A 26,737-nucleotide genomic window follows, 5' to 3' on the forward strand; every position below is an offset into this window, starting at 1 on the left:
AATTTAACTATTTTCCCTAGTCTTTCTCTTTGAAGGCCTGGAATGACACCTTTGCCTTAAATGATTTTCTCTTTATCAATTCTTGGTTAAAATATAACTATGTGTAGAAAGCACAATAATTTTAGCTTTACCAACTGTTACTATCTTAATAGGATTGACTTAATTAGATCTTAGTTATTGGGGAAATAAAAAACATTGTTCAATTTTGATGCATGGAGATACAGGTCTGAAGAGCTCAGAGCTTGGTAGGACAGGATCAATATCAGTGGAATACCTTAAGGGTAGGAAGTGCTGCATTGTTGTGGTTAGCTTTTGAAAAGCAGTGGAGAAGTTCTTAATAGGAAGTGAAACTCATTAAGATTCATCTTCAAATTAGTTAGATGGCCTTCACCATGAAGCTTATCTTTCAGATTAATAATCTGTGCTTCCTAAAATGAATGCTTCTTTATTGTAGGTTTTAATTCATTTCCATAATTTTTATTTTTAAACATAAATTTGCATATTTAAGATGCACAAAATACAATGAGCACTGATGTACCCACCATGCACCTTAATGAAACACAGAAATCGAACTGGAATGCCCTGAATTCCCAGGTTCGTGTCTTGATGGTTTCGAAGAATGAGTCCTTGGACGAAAGGTGATAGGTGAAAATACAGAAACGTATTGCAAGCAGAAACTTTATTGCAAGCAGGCACTACCTCTAAAACCTAATTCTAAATTCTAAGCCTAGGACTCCATCCCTCCTGGACAGATATTAAATAGGCCGCAGTTCTTTGTCTGAACCTGACCCCTTCTTATTGGTCATTTTGCTACATAGAATTAGTTTTCAAAGCTCAAAGCCCACGTTGTGTCCCCTACCCCTTCTCCCCCTTATCTTGTTTGAGATACTTTTGATTTATTTTATAGCTCTGGCAGTTATCTTGGCAAAGAAAGCCTATCTCATGGCCCTCCCAGTTACTCAAGTCAGGGCAACTTTTGGCCTAACTTATGGTCACTTTAACTGCTCAGGCCCGCGATACATTTGATTTATGGCTGTCTTAATTGCACAGGCCAGATATATTTCTATTTGCCTATTCCATTTCTCTACTCTCTGTACAAGATAAACACCCTGGCATCTTCAAGTCTTCATTATGTATTTCTTTCCTATAGACCCCTTTTTATTACTAAAATTTCCTAAACATGCCTAATTAAACTAGCTAGCTTTCATTAAGAAGGAAAGTTGAAGTTTCACTCCTATTCTTCCATTTCTGCTTCCCTCACCCCACAGAGGTTACCTCATTCCTAAACGTTGTATTATTTGTACATTTATATATTCCTTACTGCTAAAAATCTTTTAGTATTTAACCCTTAATAAGTGATATAAAGCAGTATGTATGCTTCCACAGATTGCTTTTGATTTAAAAACAACGTTCTGTTTGTGAGAATCCTGATGTGTCACTCTGCTTCACTAGTTTTTACTGCTGTATTGTAGCTGACTGTATGAATTTACTATATTCACATTCTGATGACAATATTTGTTTTTATAACTACATCTTATGAACATGTTTGTTTACATCTCTTGATGTATAATTATGAGAGTTTTTCTAGTTTATATATCACATAAAAGTGGGTTTCTTCGGTTATAGAATACATTTAACATTAAATTGTTTTCAAACAGTTTATATTCCTGCTGTCATTTATAAGAGTTTTTATTGATTAATATCCTAGCAGTACTTGGTATTATTAGACATTTTCATGTTTTCCAGTCTGAGGGGTATGAAATGATATGTTATTATGGTTTAAATATATATTTTCCTGGTTACTTATGAGATTGAGCACCTTTTCATAGGTTTATTAACAATCTACATTTCCAATATCAATATTGTCAGTTATAACTCAATTTTAGTTTTTAATCTTAATATGGTTTATTTTTTATAAAAATAAGTTTTAATTTAATATTGTCAAACTTATCAGCACTTTCCTTAATGATATGTGCTTTGAATTTAATTTAAAGAAAACTTTACTACCCCAATATTATAAATATATTTTTCTACATTGCATTCTAATGCTTTATAATTTGATATTTTACCTTTCAGACTTTAAACCATCTGAGATTGATTCTGTGTATTGGTGTGAGGTAAGGGATTAATTTTTGTTTCTGTTCTCATTTTTTTCCTCATGAGGTAATTGATTGTACATACTACTGCACTCTCTATCATAAACCAGCTCATTGGTCTATTTTTGACTGTGTGTTTTGTTTCATTTGTATCTCCATACTGTCTCAATTGAAAACTGTCATAAATTACTGTGGTTTCATAATCAGTATCGATATATAAGGAAACAAGGTACTTTGTCTTCTTTAAAATGTCTTTGACTTTTCTTAATCTTTGCTTTTTGGGCTATTAATTCTTAAGCATGATTAGTTCCATTATAGCTTCTTTAATTTTTTTTCACACCATGCATGTCTCAAAAACAGATTGTAAAATCACAAGACCTTGTTCTATCTAATGCTATATGGTATTGGCAATTTTCTCTCAGAGAATTTCAGACTAAATTTTTCATGCCAGTACTCCAACAGGAAGATTATCTTACATAAAATGTGAATAAAAAGATCAGTGAATAAGATAGTATCTTTATAAAAATAATATAAATGAGTTCACTAACACATTATAGTGTAAAAAACAAACAAAAACAACAACAACAACAAAAGACCTCACATATCCAAAGAAATCTGGAGAATGAATAAACTGGGAGGTATCACACAACCTGACATTAAGCTATACTACAAAGCTATAATAATCAATACAATATGATATTAGCATAAAAACAGATACACAAATTAATGGAATAGAATAGAAAGCCCAGAAATAAATCCCCACTATAGGTCAATTAATATGTGGTAAAGGAGGTAAGGATATATAATTGGGTGGATGCAGTCTCTTCAATAAGTCATATTGGGAAAACTGGACAGATACATATAAAAAGGTGAAATTGGACCACTTTCTTACATCATATACAGAAATAATCTCAAAATGAATTAAATGCTTAAATGTAAGACCTAAAAGCATAAAACTTTTCAAAGAACAAATAGCAAACTCTCTGACATATCTTTTTGGATATGTTTTCTTAGGGAAGGGCATTAAAAGCAAAAATAAAGAAACTGAACTACATCAAACTAAAATGTTTCTGTACATTGAAGAAAACCATCAACAAAATGAAATGACAACTTACTGAATGAGAAAATATATTTGCCAATGATACATCTAATAAAGGGTCAAAATATATAAGGAGCTCATACAGTTTAATGTGCGCGCACGCGCGCACACATACACACACACACACACACACACACAATCTAATTTAAAAACAGGCAGAGGACCTGAATGTAAGATATTAGAACATATTTTTAAAATATTATTGACAGGAGGAAACCAAGATGGCGGCATAGGTAAACACAGGAAATTGCTGCCTCGCACAACCACTTCAAAAATACAACTAAAAGACAAAACGGACATCAACCAGAACCACAGAAAGGCTGGCTGAGTGGAAATTCTACAACTAGAAGGAAAGAGAAAAGCACACTGAGACTCAGAGGAGGTTTGGAAGTAAAGTGCAGAGGTACGGAGGCACACGCAAAAAGGGCTGGCAACTGAGGACACTGTTGTCTTTTTCAATCTGGAGGTAGTCTCAAGCTCCCAACTGTTCTGAACTCCAGTTCCTAGCGAGTCTCTGAGGACCCAGACTCATATGGGGAGAAACTGGATTGTCTGGCATCATCCAGGAACTCAAGGGTGGCTTTCTCTCAGAGGTGCTTGCAGCGATTACCTCGGGACACTGAGACCGGGGGCCACTTAGGGCAGGGCTGAGGATCAGCCATAGCTGTTTGCTCCACCCTGTTGATTCCCTGAGACCCTGCCCCACCCAAGCAGTGCACAGAGGCTTTTGCATATGAATGACCTGGCCCTTTGCAATCTAAAATTACCTAACAAACTGCAGCTGGGTTAGAGAGACCCAGAACATCCAAAAGAAGGCCCAAGTCCCCACAGCAGCTTGCATCGCTTCACAGCTGGGCCTCATCTGGGCACCTCCAAACCCCAAACAAGGAAGAGGAATCTGAAGATCTCTTCATAGCTCCTGCTGGGTAGCCTCAGGCAGAGGCTAAATTAGCACCTCATTAGAGATCCAAGAGTCAGTGTACCCAGTGGTCAGAGTGGGACCATCCAGATTATAACTCCTCAGATCCATAATGGACACACTCAGGGGGCAGACTCAGTGAGCACCAAAGCCCCACTGAAGCAAGTCTTGCCCCAGAAGGGTGTCTTCAGCATAGAAGTTCTCCCACCGTAGACGCAGCTGATTCTCACAGGCAATTGGCCTGGAGGTCAATTCCTCCCAGTGATACCTACAACAATCAAGGCTTAACTACAACAAGACTGTGCACACAGCCCACAAAGGGGTGCACCAAGAGTGTCCACCTCAGGTAATTGGGGAGGCTGAGCCACTGGGCCCTATGGGACAACTAGCACAGAAAGCCACTCTATCAACACAGGGAAGCAGCCAAAATGAGGAGAAAAAAACAGGTCACAAATGACAGAAATAGAGGAAAGCAAACTACTGGATATAGAGTTCAAAACCACACTTATAAGGTTACTCAAGAATCTTCTAGAAACCACCAATAAATTTAGTGAGACCCTCAAGAAATCTAGTGAGACCCTCGAGGATATGAAAAAGCACCAACTAGAAATTAAGCATACACTGACTGAAATAAAAAATATTATACACAGATCCAACAGCAGACTAGAGGATAGCAAGAATCAAGTCAAAGATTTGAAATACGAAGAAGCAAAAAACAACCAACTGGTAAAACAAAAAGAAAAGAGAATCCAAAAATATGAAGACAGTGTAAGCAGCCTCTGGGACAACTTCAAGTGTACCAACATCCGAATTATAGGGGTGCCTGAAAAAAAAGAGAGAGCAAGATATTGAAAACCTATTTGAAGAAATAATGACAGAAAACTTCCCCTACCTGGTGAAAGAAATAGACTTACAAGTCCAGGAAGCACAGAGAACCCCAAACAAAAGGAATCCAAAGAGGACCGCACCAAGACACATCATAATTAAAATGCCGAGAGCAAAAGACAAAGAGAGAATCTTAAAAGCAGCAAGAGAAAAACAGTAAGTTACCTACAAGGGAGTACCCATTTGACTGTCAGCTGATTTCTCAATAGAAACTATGCAGGCCAGAAGGGAGTGGCAAGAAATATTCAAAGTGATGAATGCCGAGAACCTACAACCAAGATTACTTTATCCAGCAAAGCTATCATTCAGAATTGAAGGTCAAAAAAAATAATTGAAGGTCAGATAAAGAGCTTCATAGATAAGAAAAAGCTAAAGGAGTTCATCACCGCCAAACCAGTATTATATGAAATGCTGAAAGGTATCCTTTAAGAAGAGGAAGAAGAAGAAAAAGGTAAAGATACAAATTATGATCAACAAATACACATCTATCAACAAGTGAATCTAAAAATCAAGTGAATAAATAATCTGATGAATAGAATAAACTGGTGAATATAATAGGATCAGGGGCATAGAAAGGGAGTGGACTGACAGTTCTCGGAGGGAAAGGGGTGTGGGGGGTGGGAAGAGGCTGGACAAAAATCTTACACCTATGGATGAGGACAGTGGGGGTGGTAAGGGCAGAGGGTGGGTTGGGAACCAGGTGGAGGAGAGCTATGGGGGGAAAAAAAGAGGAACAACTGTAATAATCTGAACAATAAATATTTAATTAAAAAATAAATAAAATATTATTGACAGTAAGAAAACTACACATATACAAAAATTTGATAGTACCAAAATCCCTCTCAAAATTCAACATAAACTAATTCATGTTGCCACCAATGGTATATCAAAATTCTTGTTTTTCACATCACTATTAATCCTAGATATCAATCATTTTTTAAACCTTCCCAATCTAATAGAGAAGCACATTTTATTATTTGATTTGTATATCTGCAATACTTATTAAATTGAATTTAAGTATTATGCCTTTTTATGAAAGTTTTTAATGCAGATGGTCTTCCCTAATGGGCAAGATGGTCTTATTTCATCAAGCAAGAAAATAACTAGAAATTAGGTAGAAATACAGAAATCAAAGTCTTCCGTATAGAAAATAGGTTTTTAGTGAAGTGCCATGAAACAGTGGTGCAGGGAAAACTTATTGAAGTTTTCTCAATTTATTTCATATCTCCACAATACCAATCTCAACCTTCTGCTCCTCACTTCTCTATGAAGAAAAAGGTCACAGATCTGAGAAATTTCTGATATCCTCCTGGATTTAAACCACTTCAACAAACTAACTTTCACCCAGTTAATTTAAAGGGATATTTTAGTGTTCAGAAAAGGAATTTGGCATTTCTTGGAGCCAAAGGGCTTTTGGTAGCCTTATTCTCCCCACCAGAGAGTGACAGTTGACATTGTGTCATCTTCAAACTCAATAACATTTTCTTAGTTTTGCTGCTTACAAATGCCAGAAACCAGTATCTCTGAGCTTCGGTTACTTAGTGTATTTGCTCCTTCATAAGAAAATAAAATGAACTAAAATATACTGTCAGTCATTTGTTTTCAGCTTAATATTTGATTTCAAATAAAAATAAAATGTATTTGTTTCTTGATAGTAGTTTTTCTATGTACTAAAAAGCATTTTAAAATGAAAACCATTATAAATGCAATGTACTTAAAGCATTAAAACAATGAATGTGATTTTTACTTTGATTATATAAATAGGTACTGGAACAGGATACAGATACTAACCAGGTACTTTATAATATTAAATGCATATCTAAATGACCAGGAAGATTTTACCATTGCTACTTAACCTTCATTTTTTAATTGACTTATTTTGAGAGAAGAGAGAAAGAAACATCAGTTTGTTGTTCCACCTATTTATGCATTCATTGGTTGATTTTTGTATGTGCTCTGACCAGGGATTGAGTCCACAACCTTGGCATATTGGGATGACGCTCTAACCAACTGAGCTACCTGGCCAGGGCAGAACCTTTATGTATTGTATATCTCTAAATATGTCAAGATATATTGTTATTTCACTAAAGCACACGTGGTTAATTTAAGATTCCCATGCTTATGCTAACATTAAATTTAAAGAGATTATTTTAATTCCTTGGAAATAAATCAAGATTGTATATAGGTAACACAGTTATCACATTAAACACCCCTTAAAATTGAACTGCCTGATTACATTAGCCACAATGTGTGTTTAAATATCTTTGTAGCTGTAATCTATACAAAATTTATTAAAGTAAAAATTTCTTTTTATTTGTACTTTTACCATTGAGTTTTCAATGCCCATTAGTATGCCTATGTTTTGAAAATTATGTGCCATTTGCTGATTTCCATAAAAATGACTACTTAAGGCTTTTAAGTTCCATTTTCAAGTTCTACTGTTACTGAAGGTATGGTTAATGGTATAAAATGGTTTTTAGCACATTTAATGAATACTTACTATGTGTAAAACACTGTAAGTACAATAGAGAATATAAATAAACTGCCTGACTGGCGGGGGCTAGCAGGGGTATTTGATTCTCTTAGAGAATGGGAAAAGGAGCAAAAACTTTATTCACTTGATGCTATTTATTCAACAATTTATATAGTTGATGCCAAAGTCTGCTACCTTGCTCCAATGTGAGGCCGATGGTTTGCTTGCATCCCAGAAAGTAGGCTTCTTTTTAAATTTGTTTGTTTTGGGGGAAGAAGTTCATTATTTCTACCTCCAGACTTTGATGATGCCACTCCAAGAGTCCAAAGCTTTTTTTTTTTTGCCTTAAACTTGCATCTTTCAGGCAAGGTCAATCAAAGTGCAACATAGATAAGCTTTTAAACAGAAGCAGAACATGGACATGTGCCCTGCTCCTCCTGCTTCCCCATCCTTATCCTCCTTTCCTCACCACATAGAGCAGCAGTCATGCAATTCTTATCTTTCTGCTTCTAAATTCCCTTGACTTTTCACCATGAAGATGAAATAGAGCCAGCCTCTGGCTTTCAGGAGCTCTGAGTCCAGTGAGCTCACATAGATGTTATTTGAAAAACTCCTAACAGAAATGAACTACTGGTTTCTCCCCTTCCAGTAACAAAAAACTCAATAATATACCCCTTTCTAGAAGCGTTGGGGATAAGAACATTTTCTTTTTACTAATTTGCTTTCCCAGATGGCCTATTCTATCTAAACAAGTCAAAAGGCATAAGTGTTTGCCTGGTATAAAAAGGTATGGGTGACACGCAGATATAGAGTGCAACCTTTGAAGTATGTTCATTCCAATAAGGGGGATAAAATATATACAAATCTTTGAAAATTATTTATAATTCTCATTATGTTCTAGGATGTGATGATTTATGGTAGCTGGATGAGTTTATTATTATTTTTTTATGAGGAAAGGAATGGACATGGGTGTGAGAGCTTAGGGTAGAAGCTCATACTGGACTTATTTGCAAAATAAGTGACAGGGACAGTGCTGACAACTGACAAATAATATAACAACTAAATAGGTGCTTAACATGTGCTTGACACATACTAAAAACTCAAAAACAATAGTTGATGTTTACCATTAACCTTCATATTTAAATGTTAATTTAGCCTAGAAGCAAAAGCCATGACTTTCATAGATGAAACATTACAACTACAAATATGTGATTAGTTTATATTTTAGTCAATGGATACAGTATTCTGTTCACACAGGGAATAATATATGTAAAACATAAACAGTATACATTTTGAATAAAATAGTAACATTTTTGGATGGTCATCAATGTTATACTTGGTTTGGTATGATATACTCTCAAAGTTTTCAAAGGTGCTAAAAATATCAGAATATATTTGTAAAAGCATAAGAAATTGTAGTTAATAGCATTATCTATTAGTGCAGCATCATAGATTTTTATTGTTATAAGAAATATAAAGCCAAAGTTTTAAAAGGCCTTATCTGAGGCCTAAATCAATTATCCAAATGGTTGAGGCAGGAACTCTAGACAAATGGAAGAGAATGAACATCAGTTACCCTGCAAATTATTCCTTATGGCAAAAATACAACAGAAGATGGTCAAAAATCTATAAAATTCTACTTAATGGGAAGTTTGATAATAAACATATATTTCTTATGGGACTTAGCGTGTGTCAAGCTATGGATATCACAAAATAGGACACAAATTAGTTTGACCAATAAGAAAAGTCATGGCTGAGATGATATAAGCTCCTTAAGGAGAGGCGTTCTCAAGGTGGGCCCAATGTCTCAACACCACCATCGAAGCCTCAGGCTCCTTCTGCATCCTTACTCAGACGTGCCCTAGATGACTGGGTAGTTGCTTGCAGTGATGGAAGCCGTATTCTTTCTCGTTCATATACAGACATCTGACTTGAGAGGAAGATAGGCTTTTCATGACTCTCGTTTAAATGTTAAGAACAATTTTTTTCTAAAAGCTTCTCTCTGGTTCTTACTGGCTGGAATTGAATCACTTGTTCATTTTTTTAATCAATTCTAGACAAGGAGAAATGGGACTCTTAAAACAATAAGGATTATCTCTGAATTAAGAGATAGAAACATTTTTTCCTGAGCCATGTGAGCTACATGGGAAAGGCTACCTGAATAGAAGTGAGGTTCTGTTAGGAAGAAGGAAGTTGGTGGATGAGAATAAACAACAAATGAAGTAAATTTTCTTTCTTACCAAGATCCCACTACATTCAGATACTAGAGGCCCGGTGCATGAAATTCATGCATGGGAAGCGGGGGAGTGAGGGAGGGCGGGGAGGTCCCTCAGCCTGACCTGCACCCTCTCCAATTCGGGAGCCCTCAGGGGATGTGCTACTGACGGCTTGAGCCCACTCCCCCTGGTTCTCTGCTCTCTGTGGGGCCTGCCTGCTCCACACCATGGGGATGGGCAAGCAGGCTCTGCTGGGTGCTGCCTGCGGCCCCGCTTGCCTACTGGGCTTACGTTGCCGGGGTGACGCCGCCAGCATCCTGCCCAGCCGCTATGGGCACCACCATCTTTGTCATGGAGTGATGGTTAATCTGCATATTACTCTTTTATTAGATAGGATGGTAGTAAGAATTTACATTTATTAAATTAACAGATATCTATGAGATAGTAAATATTATAGTACACATTATTAGTGAACTAGTATATCTATCATTTTTGCTATGTTATGTGATAACAACCCCCAAATCTCAGTTCTTACACAAACAATGCTTTATTTTGTGTTCATGTGCCACTGTCCATATAGCTTTGCTTCTTATCTTTTTCATTCTAGGATCCAAATTGAAAGCATATCCCTGTTGTTTTGCAAATGGCAGGATTTACTTATTTCTAGTGACTGAATGATAGTCCTGTGTTTGTGTGTGTGTGACATCTTCTTTATCCACTTATCTGTTGATGGTTGTGTGCATATCTTGACTATTGAGAATAGTATGGCAATAAACATGCGAATGGATACATCTCTTCAGTAATCTGCTTTTATTTCCTTTGAATATATACCCAGAAGTGAGATTTCTGGATTATATGACAGTTCTATTTTTAATGTTTTGAGGAACCTATATACTGTTCTCCATAGTGGCTGAACCAGTATACAATCCCACTAACAGTGCACAATGGTTCCCTTTTCTCCACATCCTCACCAATACTTATCTTAATGATTGTAATTCTTACAGGTTTAAAGTGATACTCATCTTGGCTTTAATTTGCATTTCCTTGATGTTTAGGGATGTTGATCATCTTTTCGTGTACCTGTGGCCACTTAGATGCCTTCCTTTGGAAAAACAAGCATTTATTTAGTTCTTCTGACCATTTCTTTGATTGTTTCTTTTTTGTTTGTTTTTGTTTTGTTTTGTTTTTACTATTGAGTTGTATGAGTATTTTATATATTTCCGTGTTAACCCTTTATCAGATATATGGTTTGCAAAAATCTTCTCCCAATTCTATAGGCTTCATATTTATTTCTTTTATTGTTACTTTTGCTGTGCAGAAGCTTTTAAGTTTGAGTTAGTCCCACTTGTTGAATTGTTGTTGTTGTTGTTTGTGCTTTTGTTGTTGTATCTAAAAAAATCACTGTCAAAACCAGTATCAAGGAGATTCTTCCCTATATTTTCTTCTAGGTGTTTTATGGTTTCATGTCTTACAGTTAAGTCTTTCATCTATTTGTGAGTGTTGGAAATTAGGGGACCAATTTCATAGCTTATCAGTTTTTTACTGGGCTCACCTACTGTGGAGGGTTTGTTTTGTTTTACTTATGAGCATCCTATGATCCCTAGGTTATGAAACTTTCCATAATGCAAAGTATTGCTTTTTGTTGGACTCCCTAGAATTTGTATATCCGTGGGCTAACTTTTATACTTCAAATATTGAAACTACCATTTTACAGAAGTAGTATCAACATGAACCCCAAACCATACAAGACCTAGGGTAAGATGGGGTTCCCTCTCCTTCATTTTAGAGTGAAGATGAGCTCTTGCAGCATATCACCTTAGTGCAGCATCTGGGTTTCATATCCTCCCTATACTCTGGTGCAAGGTCTCATCTGCTTCCTGCTGTTTGTTAAAATCACAAACCCTAATCTCTAGAGATTATATCTGGCCCAACACCTCTATAAGTTTCCATAGCATCAACTAATGTCCTTATTGAAATGGCATGTGCTTACTTCTTTTCTGTCACCTGGGGTTTTTCATCTCTTTCATGTGAGGTTATGTATTTAAAAGTTACTATGTTTTATCAAATACACCTATAGATTTGAGCAGGAGACTTTTCTATTTCAACTCAGTCTGCCATAATGTTGGAAACTTATTTGTGTGTGTTTTTTTGACACATAATAAATAGTGGATTAACATATTTTTAATTTTTGAGCAGTTGGGTAGGTATAGAGATCTAGTGCTTAAGAGAGAGATCTTTACTCATTTTCTTTATTCATTTACTAAGAAGATCATACATTTTTAACTTATTAGAGACTTCCTAACAACAACCCTATTTGGTAAACACCATCCTCAGCTCCTTTTTATAGATAAGGAAATCAAAGTTGGGATTAAATAAATTACCCACAGGCAGCAGATACAACCAGAATGATTATCCAAAACATTAACTCCAAATATAGAACTTCCCTTCCTAAGGCTGCTTACAAGTTTTAGTTGAGACTTTTCCGACAACATGAGTGCTATGCTATGTAATGAAGGTTTGACTCATTACCCTCAATGAGTGTTATAAAATACAAAGCCATATCAGAAAGAAGCCAGAATTTCTGTCAGTATTTTGTGTGCTATGTCAATTTTACCTGTCCTGGGATTTAAAGTGTGGCCAAAGCTCTTAGGTCAAGGCAAAGATATGATAACCAGCTATTTCATATGAACTACATGGAAGAAAGAAAAATATTAATGTGTAATAATTTTGTGCTCTATGTCAAGAATTTAATATTACTATCTTTATAAAAAATTGACTTGACCCAAAGATGGGAACCATAATTGGGACTTAAAACCAAATCTTATATCATTTCTTTTTAGAATACTGGTGAAACTAATTATGATTTTAACAGATTTACTTCAACTTTGTCCATAGAAATTTAATCTTCAGTCATTTGTCTGAGATAGAGAAGGCTATTTGTTTAATCACATTCATACATTATTTGAAACATTACATATATATAAATAAGTATATGTGTACAATTAAGGTGCCTTCCAATTTTATAATATAATCATGCTTTGAAATATACTTTCAATAGATTTTTTCAGTTTTTTATGTATGAATGTAAGAGTGAGAAGCAAATTAGAGAAAACTGAGTTCTCTCTCCTTCCTTCAAAGATGAAATAACTTTACAAAATAGAACCAAGTCTAAAATACTAGTCTTAGCACCTTTCAACTCTTATAATTCTTTTCAACTTGAAATATGAACAGTAAAGTAATTTTAGTTATTTTAAACTGGGTGCTTAAATTATCCATTACCCCTGAGATTCAAATATTCTGTATTTAACTAAATGAAGTTGTATCTATTTAAACAACAAAATAGTTTGTTTAAAAATTCCTTATTTATAATGTGGCTGCTGTTTTACATGGTAAAATCAATTAATCAGTGATACAGAGCATTATTTCTTATGTATTTTTATCATGGTAAGAACACTTAACATGAGATCTACCCTCTTAACAAATGTCTAAGTGCCCAATACATTATTGCTAACTATAGGTACGATGTTACACAGCAGATGTCCAGAGCTTACTCATCTTACTTAACTGAAACATGCCCATTGATAAGTAACTCTCCTTTTCTTCCTTCCTTAAGTCCCTTGCAACAATCATTCCACTCTTTGAACCTATAATTTTGAATTACTTTTTATTACCACTATAATGACCATGACTACAGAAAGTCTTCAAGATAACTTAGACTACCTGATAAATTAGAATAGAAAAAATTATACTGAATTGTTTAGATCACTGAGATGTATAAGGTAATTAAACTAATGTAGAACTTAGTTATTCAAACCAAATGATGTTGTTTTCAGGTATAAATTTAGTCCCTGGTCAATGATTGTGATATTGTGATTCTGGACAATCTGAGGCTCTTTTCTTTCCTTTTTTAAATTTCTTTTTGGATTTGTGTTAACCATGGTTCTCAACATCTTAAAGGAGGCTAACATAATCAAAGATAGTATCAGTAATCCAGATCACTCTTAAACTTGAGTATTTAATAAGGCCAAAGGTTAACAATATAATCAATGATCACGAATTCAAATATAGCATAACCATAAAAGACAGACTTACTAAGGCAACTTTCTCGAATGTATTGCCTAATTGGTCTCTTAAGTATAAATAATAAACACTTGACTTAAATTATTAGATCTGATTAAGCTCTTCTTTTCTTTCTCATTCTTCCATGAATGAGTCTGTGGGTCCAGCAAAGGAGAAAGACATTCATAAGTGGAAATTGGAAGATGAGCAATTCTTTAAGGGGAGACTTGGAGATATCATTGATTGAAGTAGATGAATACAACTTGCTTAGTCACTGTGATGTTTATCCACTTTTTCTCATTGAAAAGCATTTTCATGGACTATATTGTGATGATTTGGCTTACATCTGATTGTATTTACTAAGGAACCCATAGGAATATGAGTTGAAAACAATTTTTTAGACCACAGAATTATATTTGTAGTAGACATTGTGATTGCCTTGCCAGTATCTATTATATTCCTGTCTCAATTTTCACCCAGCATGCTAGTTTAGTGATTTTGACCATTTCATGAGCAACAATTGGGTTGAGGAGAGTAGGAGCTTTTGAATTGCTGACATATCAGGCTTTCCTTTTGCTCAGACAAAGCTGGCTGTGGCAGACAGAGGCCAGCCTGTGAACAAAGATCCATGGCCAGATCTTAAGAGGAAGAAGCAGCAGGAAGTTATGTGTGGAAAATAAGTAAAGGGTCTGAGTGATTATGGGCAAAATACTGAAAGCATCTGCCACAATGGGCCAGGAAGCAATTAAGGGATGTTAAATAGCTGGAGAAAAGGGAGAAGCAAAGCAGATATACACTCCATTGCTTTTCTGTCTAGTGAGGTTCTAGTGGTTATATTTCTCTACATTATTTGAGGTAATAAATAAACTTGGAAAAAGATTCCTACATAGACATAAGTATCTATAAATAACTTCCTGATACTTGACAATCATAGTTGATATGAGCATCATGGAAGAACAAAAATGGGAACAAATGAGAGTAAAATATTGAAAGATACAACAATAAAAAATATATGAAGTACACCGCTGTCCTTTAAATAATGTGTGTGCGTTCGAATCAATGGGATTTATATTTAATTTGCCTGAAAAACCCTAGAAACACAAGGAAAACAAAAAAGGACTTAGTAATCGGTGCTCTGATTTAATCTAGTATACATATAGTTGTTTCCCAGGTACAGAGGCAGTTTCATTTTGAGATATTTTCTTGCCTGCCTGCAACTGAGAATCTGAGAGGGATCAGTTTTTAAAAGCTACACAAGAAGCTCTTGATTCCACTGCTTATTAAAAGAGAATGTATGCCGAAACCGGTTTGGCTCAGTGGATAGAGCGTCGGCCTGCGGACTGAAGGGTCCCAGGTTCGATTCCTGTCAAGGGCATGTACCTGGGTTGCGGGCGCATCCCCAGTGGGAGATGTGCAGGAGGCGGCTGATCGATGTTTCTCTCTCATCGATGTTCTAACTCTCTATCTCTCTCCCTTCCTCTCTGTAAAAAAATCAATAAAATATATATAAAAAAAAGAGAATGTGTCTCTGTGTGTAACCAATTCCAATAGAGTTAAACAATTATAGTAATAAAATATATTGTCACCAACTATACAGTTAATCTTTGCTATGCAAGAATTCACTATCTGTCCATACTATACTCAAGTCAAGATTGTATTTTAATTTTTATTTGTGACTTTTCTCCTAAGGGCTTTTCATTTATTTTAAAATATATATATTTTTATTGATTTCAGAGAGGAAGGGAGAGTGAGAGAGAGAGATAGAAACATCAATGATGAGAGAGAATCATTGATCAGCTGCCTCCTGCACGCCACCTACTGGGGATTGAGCCCACTACCCAGGCATGTGCCCTTGACCGGAATTGAACCTGGGACCCTCTAGTCCCCAGGCTGACGCTCTATCCACTGAGCCAACCTGGCTAGGGCTGAAGGGCTTTTCATTACTTGCAGGTCATTATTTTTTATACATTTGGCTCAAAATTCTGTCCCTAATACTTATACAATGGAAGGTTTTGTAGTCACAGATCATTGTGTTTTTTTGTCTTATTTTTTTGAATTTCAAAGTACTTTGAATATAATGGGCATAATAAATATTTGCTTTTCTATTATTTTGGAAGACTTTATTAGTGGCTTAACCAGCAACCATTTATCCTTTCCTCTTTGCTAATAAAACCTTAATATTCTCCAAGAAACAATAGATGGTCACATAGATAAATCAACATTAGTCAAAGCCTATCAGAATTTGTCTGAACAACCTCATTCATCTTAGTTAGTATTTAACACATGAAACACATGGAGGGACTTCAAGGAATTATTTTTCTTCCTGATATGAGACCTACAAAAGGGAGAAAGAAGAACTCTTCCTTCTCTTCCCCATTTAGACTCTGACCTTGGGGCAACAAGCCAGAGACAAAAAGCCAGCAAGATGCATATAGTTGAGAGGAAAGACTGAAAAGACCCTGGGATCTTGACAGTGTCGAGCGCTACAAACAAACTGGGGACTGTCTACTACTAGATGTGTTTGTCTAAAGAATTTCTTTATCTTTGATATCTGAACATGAAGCTTTTGCACCTGTTTGTAATTTCCCAATATTATGTCTATGAGTTATTTCTTGATGTCACACATTTGTGATGCCTGTGATCTTCATATCATTTTTCCAGCATAGTCTTTCTGCTTTAATTCACCTTCTAAACCTGTTGTTTTTTGGTCTTTGTTCAACATGATACTATAATGTAGGTCCTCAAATTAGGCGAAGTTGAATTCAAGCTTCTATTGTACCATTTAATATCTGTGTCAGCTTAATCAAGGTACTTAATCTCTGTTAGGCTTCAATTTTCTCATCTGTGAAATTAGGAAATTGATGTGATCATCATTATCTTGTATTATGAGGATTAAATAAATGCTTCTGCCCTAAACATTTACATTAACCATAATCTGGTACATTTGCTTGTTTGCCAATGGACTCAGTTCTGTGAGGCAGGGTTTTGTTTGCTTGCTTGCTTGTTCTCACTATTGTGTCCCTAGTGCCTTGGACAGTGCCTGAAACATTGTAAGCACTCAAAAAACATTTGTTAAATGATTGAGTGGACTGAGTTATTGACTTTGGTTTTGGCAGCTCTGTAATGTAAGACTAATAGCCTTAGAGAGAACAGCATAGTACCATGAGAAATAGCTCATCTATTTAACAGCACTGATATACAATAGGCATTGTGCAAGGAAATCTGAAGATCAGGGATTGTCTATATCAGTGGTTCTCAACCTTCCTAATGCTGCGACCCTTTAATACAGTTCCTCATGTTGTGGTGACCCCCAACCATAAAATTATTTTCGGTGCTACTTCATAACTGTAATTTTGCTACGGTTATGAATCGTCATGTAAATATCTGATATGCAGGATGTATTTTCATTGTTACAAATTGAACATAATTAAATCATAGTGATTAATCACAAAAACAATATGTAATTATATATCTATTTTTCGATGGTCTTAGGTGACCCCTGTGAAAAAGTCATTTGACCCCCAAAGGGGTCGCTACCCACAGGTTGAGAACCATTGGTCTACATGCTGGATCTGGCTGACACACACATTTTGTTTGTTTTAAAAATATTGTTGACACTGATGTCCCCCATTTCCTCCTACTTTGCTCCGCTCTCAGCCCCAGCCCCACCCCAGGCCTTCACTGCACTTATTGTCCAGTAACCATGGTCCATGCACGTATGCATATATGTTCTTTGGCTAATCTCTTCCTTCCCCCTCCCCCCTCCCTCTTCTCTGAGTTCTGTCAGACTGTTCCATTAGCTTCTCTTTGCAATTGTGAGGATTTAAATGACTGCATGGCAATCAGCTGAAGCTGAGTGGTAGCTGCCTGCTTTAGATTGTGCAGCTCTCAGAACCCCTGCCACTCACTTCCATTTTCTGACACTGGTTGCCACCACTCAGTACACTTGCACCATAGTTTTTTGTTTGCTTGTTTTTTTTAAATTTTATTTCAGTTTCTGACTTTTGTTGACAAAATTATAAGACACTTAAAGTGTACATTGTGGCACTGTGATGATTTGATATACATTTACATTGTGAAACGATCCCCCACCTAGTTAATTAACATATTCATCACTTTATTTATTTATTTATTTATTTATTTATTTATTTATCTATTTATTGTGTAGATTTTATTAAGGTTACTCTGCGTTACATATGACTATTATCTGTCTGCTTCTGGTGGGCATTTGAGTTTGTGACTTTTGCAGACAGAACCCTTGAATCTTACCTGAATCTTGTTATTCATGATGGCATGCATCATTTCTAAGTATTCTTTTATCAGGAAATTTGACAACAAAAAAAAAAAGACTCAGGATTACAAACTATTATTTAATGTATACTCAGAGTCTTATTCCTTGTCCTCTTTTTTTTTTTTTTTAGAAAAATTAACCTTCATTTTTAATCTAAATAAAAAGTCCACATATTTTTTTAAAAATAGTACTAAAAATTTAATGCAATAGGTTGGTAAAATGAAACTCCTTTTTTCAGTTTCATCTTTTGCCCAAAGGCCAAGAACAAAACAATCATTACCAAAACCCTGTGTTCTGAAGCTGGGTGCTTGAGGACCTGTGTTGTACAGATTAACGAATGGGGCAAACAATTCTTCCAGCTTTGATGATTCCCCCATGTCTTGCATTAAGAGGGGAGAAGACGGCCCGAACCAATATGCTCAATTAATATTTGACAAAGGAGGCAAGAACATGCAATGGAGCCAAGATAGTCTCTTCAATAAATGGTGTTGGGAAAATTGGACAGATATATGCAAGAAAATGAAACTAGACCACCAACTTACACCATACACAAAAATAAACTCAAAATGGATAAAGGACTTAAATGTACGACAGGAAACCATAAAAATTCTAGAAGAATCCAAAGGCAACAAAATCTCAGACATATGCCGAAGCAATTTCTTCACTGATACAGCTCCTAGGGCACTTGAAACTAAAGAAAAAATGAACAAATGGGACTACATCAAAATAAAAAGCTTCTGCACAGCAAAAGAAACCATCAACAAAACAACAAGAAAACCCACTGTGTGGGAAAACATATTTGCCAATGTCATATCTGATAAGGGCCTAATCTCCAAAATTTATAGGGAACTCATACAACTTAACAAAAGGAAGATAAACAATCCAATCAAAAAATGGGCAAAGGACCTAAATAGACACCTTTCAAAAGAGGACATTCAGAAAGCCAAGAGACATATGAAAACATGCTCAAAGTCACTAATCATCCGAGAGATGCAAATCAAAACAGCAATGAGGTACCATCTCACACCTGTCAGACTGGCTATCATCAACAAATCAACAAACGACAAGTGCTGGAGAGGATGTGCAGAAAAAGGAACACTTGTGCACCGCTGGTGGGAATGCAGACTGGTGCAGCCACTATGGAAGACAGTATGGAGTTTCCTTAAAAAACTGAAAATGGAACTCCCGTTTGACCCTGTGATCCCACTTCTAGGAATATATCCCAAGAAACCAGAAACCCCAATCAGAAAGGATATATGCACCCCTATGTTCATAGCAGCACAATTCACCATAGCTAAGATCTGGAAACAGCCTAAGTGCCCATCAGTAGATGAATGGATTAGAAACCGTGGTACATCTACACGATGGAATACTATGCTGCTGTAAAAAGGAAGGAACTCTTACCATTTGCAATGTCATGGATGGAACTGGAGAGCATTATGCTAAGTGAAATAAGCCAGTCAATAAAGGAAAAATACCACATGATCTCACTCATTCATGGACAATAGAGACCATTATAAACTTTTGAACAATAATAGATACAGAGGCAGAGCTGCCTCAAACAGATTGTCAAACTGCAGCGGGAAGGCCGGGGAGGGTTGGGGGGCAGGAGGTAGGGGGGTAAGAGATCAACTAAAGGACTTGTATGCATGCATATAAGCATAACCAATGGACATAAGACACTGGGGGATAGGGGAGGCTAGGGGACTGTCTAGGGCGGGGGGATAAAATGGATACATATGTAATACCCTTTGTAATACTTTAAGCAATAAAAAAAAATAAAAAAAAATAAAAATAAATAAAAAAAAAATAAAGAATTATAAGTTTCTGGTTCCTCCAGAAACTCCTAATTACCAGAAACCACGTATGTCCTGAGGTTTGGTCAGCAGCTAAAGATAACCATCCTATTCCCTGAAGCAACTACCGCCACATCGGAGCCTGCTACAACCCTGCTGATAAGCTAATAGGCTTCTCCACCCCCCCCCCCCCTGCCGTCCCTAAAACAGTATATATCCTGCCATTGTGAGAATAAAGTTGGAGGCTTGATCAGGAAAAAATAAAAATAAAAATAAAATAAAATGTCCATACATTTATTAAAATGTATGGACCTAGTAATTCCATGTCTGAGAATCAAATCTCCAGAAATAATTTAAAATTCAGACATCTTTCTGTATAAGTTATCAGCTTTTTTAATATAACAATGTGGAAATAATTTATTATTGGCAGGTATCTAGATTAACTGAGTAAATTACTAGGAAAGCAAATGAATATTAAAATTTTAAGTATTTAAATTTAATATGTGAATACATAAGTGATCATTTTATTTTATTTTTTTAATTTTTTTTATTAATTTCAGAGAGGAAGGGGGAGGGAGAGAGAGATAGAAACATCAATGATGAAAGAGAATCATTGATCGGCTGCCCCCTGTGTGCCCTCTACTGGGGATCGAGCCCACAACCCAGGCATGTGCCATTGACTGGAATCGAACCTGGGACCCTTGAGTCTGCAGGTCGATGCTCTATCCACTGAGCCAAAGCAGCTAGGGCCATAAGTGATCATTTTAAGGAAACATACAAGTATACACATACAAAGTGTCAACACAGATCTCCCTAGATCAGTGTTTTTCAAACTGTGGGTTGCCACCATTAGTGAGTCATGAAATCAATTTAGATGGTTGAAATCAATTTAATTTAATTCAAAGTGTTGGAATCATTGTACCTACTAAGGGTATGTAGTGTTTCATGAAAACCATTTCTAACATATAGCTATGCGTGTCTTTCTATGGGTTGTGGTAAAAAAATAAAAATAAAAAAATAAAAATAAAATAAAAATTAAAAAAAAATAAAAAAAAAGAGGGGAGAAGAGTTGAAAGAGAGGATTCCTGGAGAGTGCTCTCCTGTGCTCTGTGGTGTTTACCTCTATAAGGTGGAGAGCGAGGGGTGCCTCCCTCTCCTCTCAAGAGCCATGGGGCCTTCAGAGGCTCAAAATGATAACCTGCATACTTGCGTGTGTATCTTAGATTTTCACAGGATGTAAGTACTGGTAACTGACTCACATCAGGGAAAGCTAAAGGTGAAAACTAATAGGTGGAGTTGCCTGCCCAGCAGAGCAAACACAGAAGGCTTTTTCAATGTTTTCCTTCCTGGGAAGGAAGCTTTTCCATTTTGCCTGGCAGGCATGTGAGACTTTCCCATGAGCCCAGTGAACTCATAAGATGTAAATGGTCTGGAACCAAGTTAAAATAGTATATGTTAAAGGCTGAAGGTATTTGATGCAGAAACTTAGGGTTCCCTCCTAAGAGGTCAAATAACCAATGGATAACCATTATTGTCCACAGTAAAAAAGGAAAAAAGCCTCAATTTGGGGAACCCCAGGAAAAAAAAGTATCCCCAAGAAACTCACAAAAATGCCACCATCCACGGGAGAAAAAATATCACAGGGTGGGGGAAAAGGAAAAGCGTTAAATAGAGAAGAAGCCTTCTGTTCTCCCATCACCTCTCCCGACCTAAAACGATCCTGAGGATTGAGGAAAGGTCTTAAAGTGAAGAAGGCTGTGGAACTCTACAGTTGTGAGCTGAGTCTGGACAATGTAATTACGATGCTTGGGTCTAAAAATGAGCAGAGGACATCTTATTATCTGAGAATAACCGAAACTAGTTATTGTGCCTACTGGAAATTTTAACGAAGTGATAGAGAAGAGACTGCAGATTATATTTGAAAGAGCAGTGGAGTCATCAGTTTGTTTTTACTTGCACCTCATTGAATCCTTGGAATAAAATAGTTTATAATAAAATAGTTATCCTTATTTTTAAAAAATATATGTCCAGCCCCTTCCTCCATTGTCATTCTTCCCATTGGCAGCCACTTTCCAATTTTTAGCTTTTTCTTCTGGTATTTACATCCATATTTCTAAATACTATGCATATTTTGATTTCTCTTGATTTACAAATTTTGACAGAATCTATTAAACTTTTCATTACAGTAGTTAAGAGTTATGGGTTAACATTCCTCCTCTTATCTTCCCCATATAATTATATCATATTTTTGGTGATATTATTAATATTTACATTATGCCAATTGCAAAGCCAAGTAGTGTACAATGAATATATTTCCTTAACAACAACAAAAAAACCCAACACAGTTAATTTTACCTAGAGCTCATTACTGTCTCATTTTCCATTTGTTTAGTGTTAAATGTACCACTTGCTATATTTTTTTTTCCTAAATACTCTAACAGGTTTGCTAAATACCTTACAGTAATGTTCACAAATATTGCCAAATATCAGATGATTTATTATTTCCATCTCCTTTTCCCCCATCTTTCTTCCCTCCAGTTTTCCTTTTTCCTGCTTCAATTTGTACTTCTTTTTTTTTCTCAGCCTGATAAATAGGTGTCACCCAAGGACTTCCTTTAATTTTATTTTGGAAACTAGAGGCCCGATGCATAAAATTTGTGTCCCTCAGCCCGGCCTGCATCCTCTCGCAGTCCGGGAACCCTCAGGGGATGTTTAACTGCCGTGGAGGTGGGAGAGGCTCCTGCCACCACCGCTGCGCTCACCAGCCATGAGCCCAGCTCAGGGCTTCTGGCTGAGCGGCCCTCCCCCGTGGGAGTGCACTGACCACCAGGGAGCAGCTCCTGCATTGAGTGTCTGCCCCCTGCGGGTCAGTGTGCATCATTGCTACCGGTCCTTCCACCGTTTGGTCAATTTGCATATTACCCTTTTATTAAATAGGACTGGAGGCCCGGAGCACAAAAATTTGTGCACTCGGGGGGGGAGGGGGGGTTCCTCAGCCCAGCCTGTGCCCTCTCGCAGTCTGGGACCCCTCGGGAGATAACGCCCTGCTGGCTTAGGCCTACTCCCGGGTGGCAGAGGGCAGGCCCAATCCCCAGGTGCGGCCCCTGGTCAGGCACAGAGCAGGGCTGATTGGGGAGTTGGGGTGCCGCCCCCTGTCATGCACAGAGCAGGGCCCATCAGGGGGTTGAGGAGCTCCCCCCTGTCACTCACAGAGTAGGGCCGATAAAGGAGTTGGGGCACCGCCCCCTGTCACACTCAGGGCAGGGCGGATCAGGGGGTTGGGGCGCCACCCTCTATCACCCACAGAGCAGGGCCGATCAGGGGGTTGGAGCACCACCACTGTCACACTCAGGGCAGGGCTGATGGGGAGGTTATGGCTCTACCCCATCACACACAGAGCAGGGGCCATGGGGTGGGGGGTTGGGGCGCCGCCACTCTCACACTCAGGGCAGGGCCGATGGGGAGGTTATGGCTCTACCCTGTCACACACAGAGCAGGGTCGATCAGGGGGTTGGGGCACCACAGCCTGTCACACACAGAGCCGCAGGGCGATCAGGGGGTTGGGGAGCTCCCCCGAATCAGGCACAGAGCAGGGCTGATCAGGAGGTTGTTGCGCCTTCCCTGTCACGAGCAAAGCAGGGCGGATAGAGAGGTTGTGGCCCCACCCCCTGTCACACACAGAGCCGCAGGGCGATCAGGGGGTTTGGGTGCTGCCCCCTGTCACGCTGATCCTGGTGCTGGGAGGCCTCTCAGCTCTGTTGATCCCGGTGCTAGGAGGCCTCGCGGCTCCTCTGATCCGGTGCTGGGAGGCATATTACCCTTTTACTATACAGGATAGAGGCCTGGTGCACGGGTGGGGGCTGGCTGGTTTGCCCTGAAGGGTGTCCTGGATCAGGGTGGGGGTCCCCACTGGGTTGCCTGGCCAGCCTGGGTGAGGGGATGATGGCTGTTTGCAGCTGGTCACACACCCTTCAGGGTGAGGGTCCCCACTGGGGTGCCTGGCCAGTCTGGGTGAGGGGTGAGGGCTGTTTTCAGGCTGATGGGTGACTGAAGCTCCCAACTGCTCCTTTTTTTCTTTTTATTCTGGGCCAGCTTTAGCTCTGGCTCCAGCTCTGAGGCCTCTGCTGTTGAAAGCAGGTATCTGGTTTGTTTGAATTCTATAATCGAAACAATGCATAACTCCAGCTCTGAGATCCTGGCGGGCTGAAAGCAGGTTTCTGGGGTTTTGTTTAGCTTCTATATTTGTTACAATGTTTCAAAATGCAAGCTCAGAGGCCGGCAAGGCAGGCGGGGAACGTTGGAGTCCTCTGTCACTGAAGCAAGCAAGCCTCATGTTCGCTTCCAGCTGCCTGGCTGCCGGCCGCCATCTTGGCTCCAGTTAATTTGCATATCTCCCTGATTAGACAATGGGAAGGGTAGCGGTCGTACGCTAATTACCATGTTTCTCTTTTATTAGATAGGATTCTTTTTGCTTATTTTTTGTTGTTGCTCATATTTTTAAATCTTTGTTTATTTCTTTGTTTTGCTGAGGTACACCATCTGTTGGTCTCCTAAGAAGGTGCATAAGATGTAATGTTTTTGTGTTTTTTTATGCCTGAAAATTTTACCCTCACAATAGATTTAGAGTTTTGTTGGCTATACTATTTTAAGTTGGAACTCATTTTCCTGGATATACTGAAGGCATTGCTGATTGTGTCCTTGTATCTGGAATTGCTGCTGAAAAGTACAATACCATGTTTTTTCCTTATTTCCTTGTATTTGAGCTGTTTTTCCTGTGTGAAGGTTTTTAGGATCTTTTTGGTATCCACAGTAGTACTCTAGTATTTTATAATGCTGTCTTGGTATGGTTCTTATCAAAGCAGAGGCCTAAGTCCTTTGGTTATTGGAAAATCTGGTTTTATTAAATCTTTGTAACATCTCGCTTCTTTTTCTCTATTCTTTCAGGAACTTATATTATTTAGTTATATAAACCCCTATATTGCCTCTTCAATTTTCTCTCTTTTTCCTCTTGCTTTTGATATCTTTGTCTTTTTATTTTCCTCCTACGTGATGCTATTTTTCCAATATTTTGAACGATTTTTTTTGAATATTTTCATTTTGGTCATCATTTTTTTCATTTTTAAGAATTCAGTCTTTTCTGTGTAGTTTTATAAATTTCTTTTATCAGTGCAATGTTTCTGATGACATTAATTTTAGTTTTCATTGCTTTTGTCAAAGCATACTGGTCAGGAAACTGTAAATTAAGAGTAATTTCAACTCTGATCACTTCTTGACTGCTATACTTTAAATTGAAGACTTTTATTTTGAAAAATAACTAAAATTTGATTATTAAAATGTCCACTTCTTTCATTCTATTATTTTTATTGAACTATAGGGCTGTTTATTATTACACAGACAATGTAAGTAACATAAAATAGCAAGTATTTACATCATTTAATAAACTAGGAATTATTTCTTTCTTCTGCATCTGTGTTTGTAGATGATACCTTAGAATTCCTGGTTAAAAAAAACTACTATTTTAATAAATAGAGATAGACATTTAAGTTTCATTTAGAATCTATATTTTGGGGTCATTGCTAATATAGGATAATAACATTTTCTTACAGAATAGCACATATATAGATTTTCTGTAAATGAAAGATTTGTGAAATTAATTATTAAAATTCATCTTCTGTTTATAGGAAATCGAAACAGTTGCAAAAGTACTTGTGGGGTTTTTTGTGTGTGTTTGTTGCAGTACACACTAAGTTGGGGACCACATTTTCACAGAGAAGCATGTGGTATTTCACTCCTTGTATGAAAGAGCAGCATGTATCTGCCATTTGCTGCAGTCTGTGGACAGTCTGCAGCAGTTTGTGCAAAGTGCATTGCAGATGCTGCAGCGGCAAGAATGTATTCATGATGTGTACAACTGCATTTTGACAGGAGCTGTTTCTAGATGTGTGTAGTCAACTTCTGGCCTTTGCAAGCAACATAAATATAGATTGCTTCATATCCTATGCATATGTATCAAATTTGAAATAGAATGGGCCCTTATAAATATAAAAATCCATGAGGGTGATGGGGAATAAAGTTAAAAATTTTTTTCAACATAATTTGGTATTATAACAGGTGACTATGAAGTACTTTTTATTTGGATGTAGAGTGTCTAGTTAATTTATGTGACAACCTATTAGTCAAGTAATTCAACAAGTCAAAGAATGTTCCTGTAATATCTAAAATGAAATATAATGAAAGGTGGGGTTAGCACCACCCAAAGACAAATGTAAGTCTTTAGATGGTTAATGGAACTGAAGTTTACATACCAATGGAGCTTTAAAGTGTGCCATCACTGATAGATGCTATTAGAATTATGAAGATTTTCTTTTTAGAATGTGTGCTAAAGACTTCCAAATTTCCCTTATATTTTTTCTCCTTTCTTCCAGAGTAATAGAGATTTTAGCTAGATAGAGTTCAACTCACATAAAGATTATACTTCCAAATCCCCATTTACATCTAAGTTTCCCACATGACTAAAGTTTTGACCAATGGAATGCAAGTAAAGTGATGTGTGTGCTTTTCAAGTCCTGCCCTTGTTAGGAAGGGGCAAGGCCATTATATCCCCTTTTCTGTTTCTGCTCCCTGCAATGTCAGTGTACTAGTAGTGGTGAGACTTAGACTTCTCAGACAAGTGCAATGCTGTATAAATAATGAAGCCCGTGATGAAGTTACGCAGTAAAGTCAAAACACAAACATGCTTTTAGATAAACAAAAAATAAGACCTTTAAAATCTTTCACAAAATCTTACCTGATCTACCATACCAGAATTATTCTCTTCCATTCTAATATACTCACTTAGCATGTAATTAGGCCCCTTCTTGTATTTTCATTTCATTCTGTTTTGGGTTGCTTTTTTATGCTGTC

Source organism: Myotis daubentonii, chromosome 3 (genome assembly GCF_963259705.1).
Source record: "Myotis daubentonii chromosome 3, mMyoDau2.1, whole genome shotgun sequence".
NCBI lineage: Eukaryota > Metazoa > Chordata > Mammalia > Chiroptera > Vespertilionidae > Myotis > Myotis daubentonii.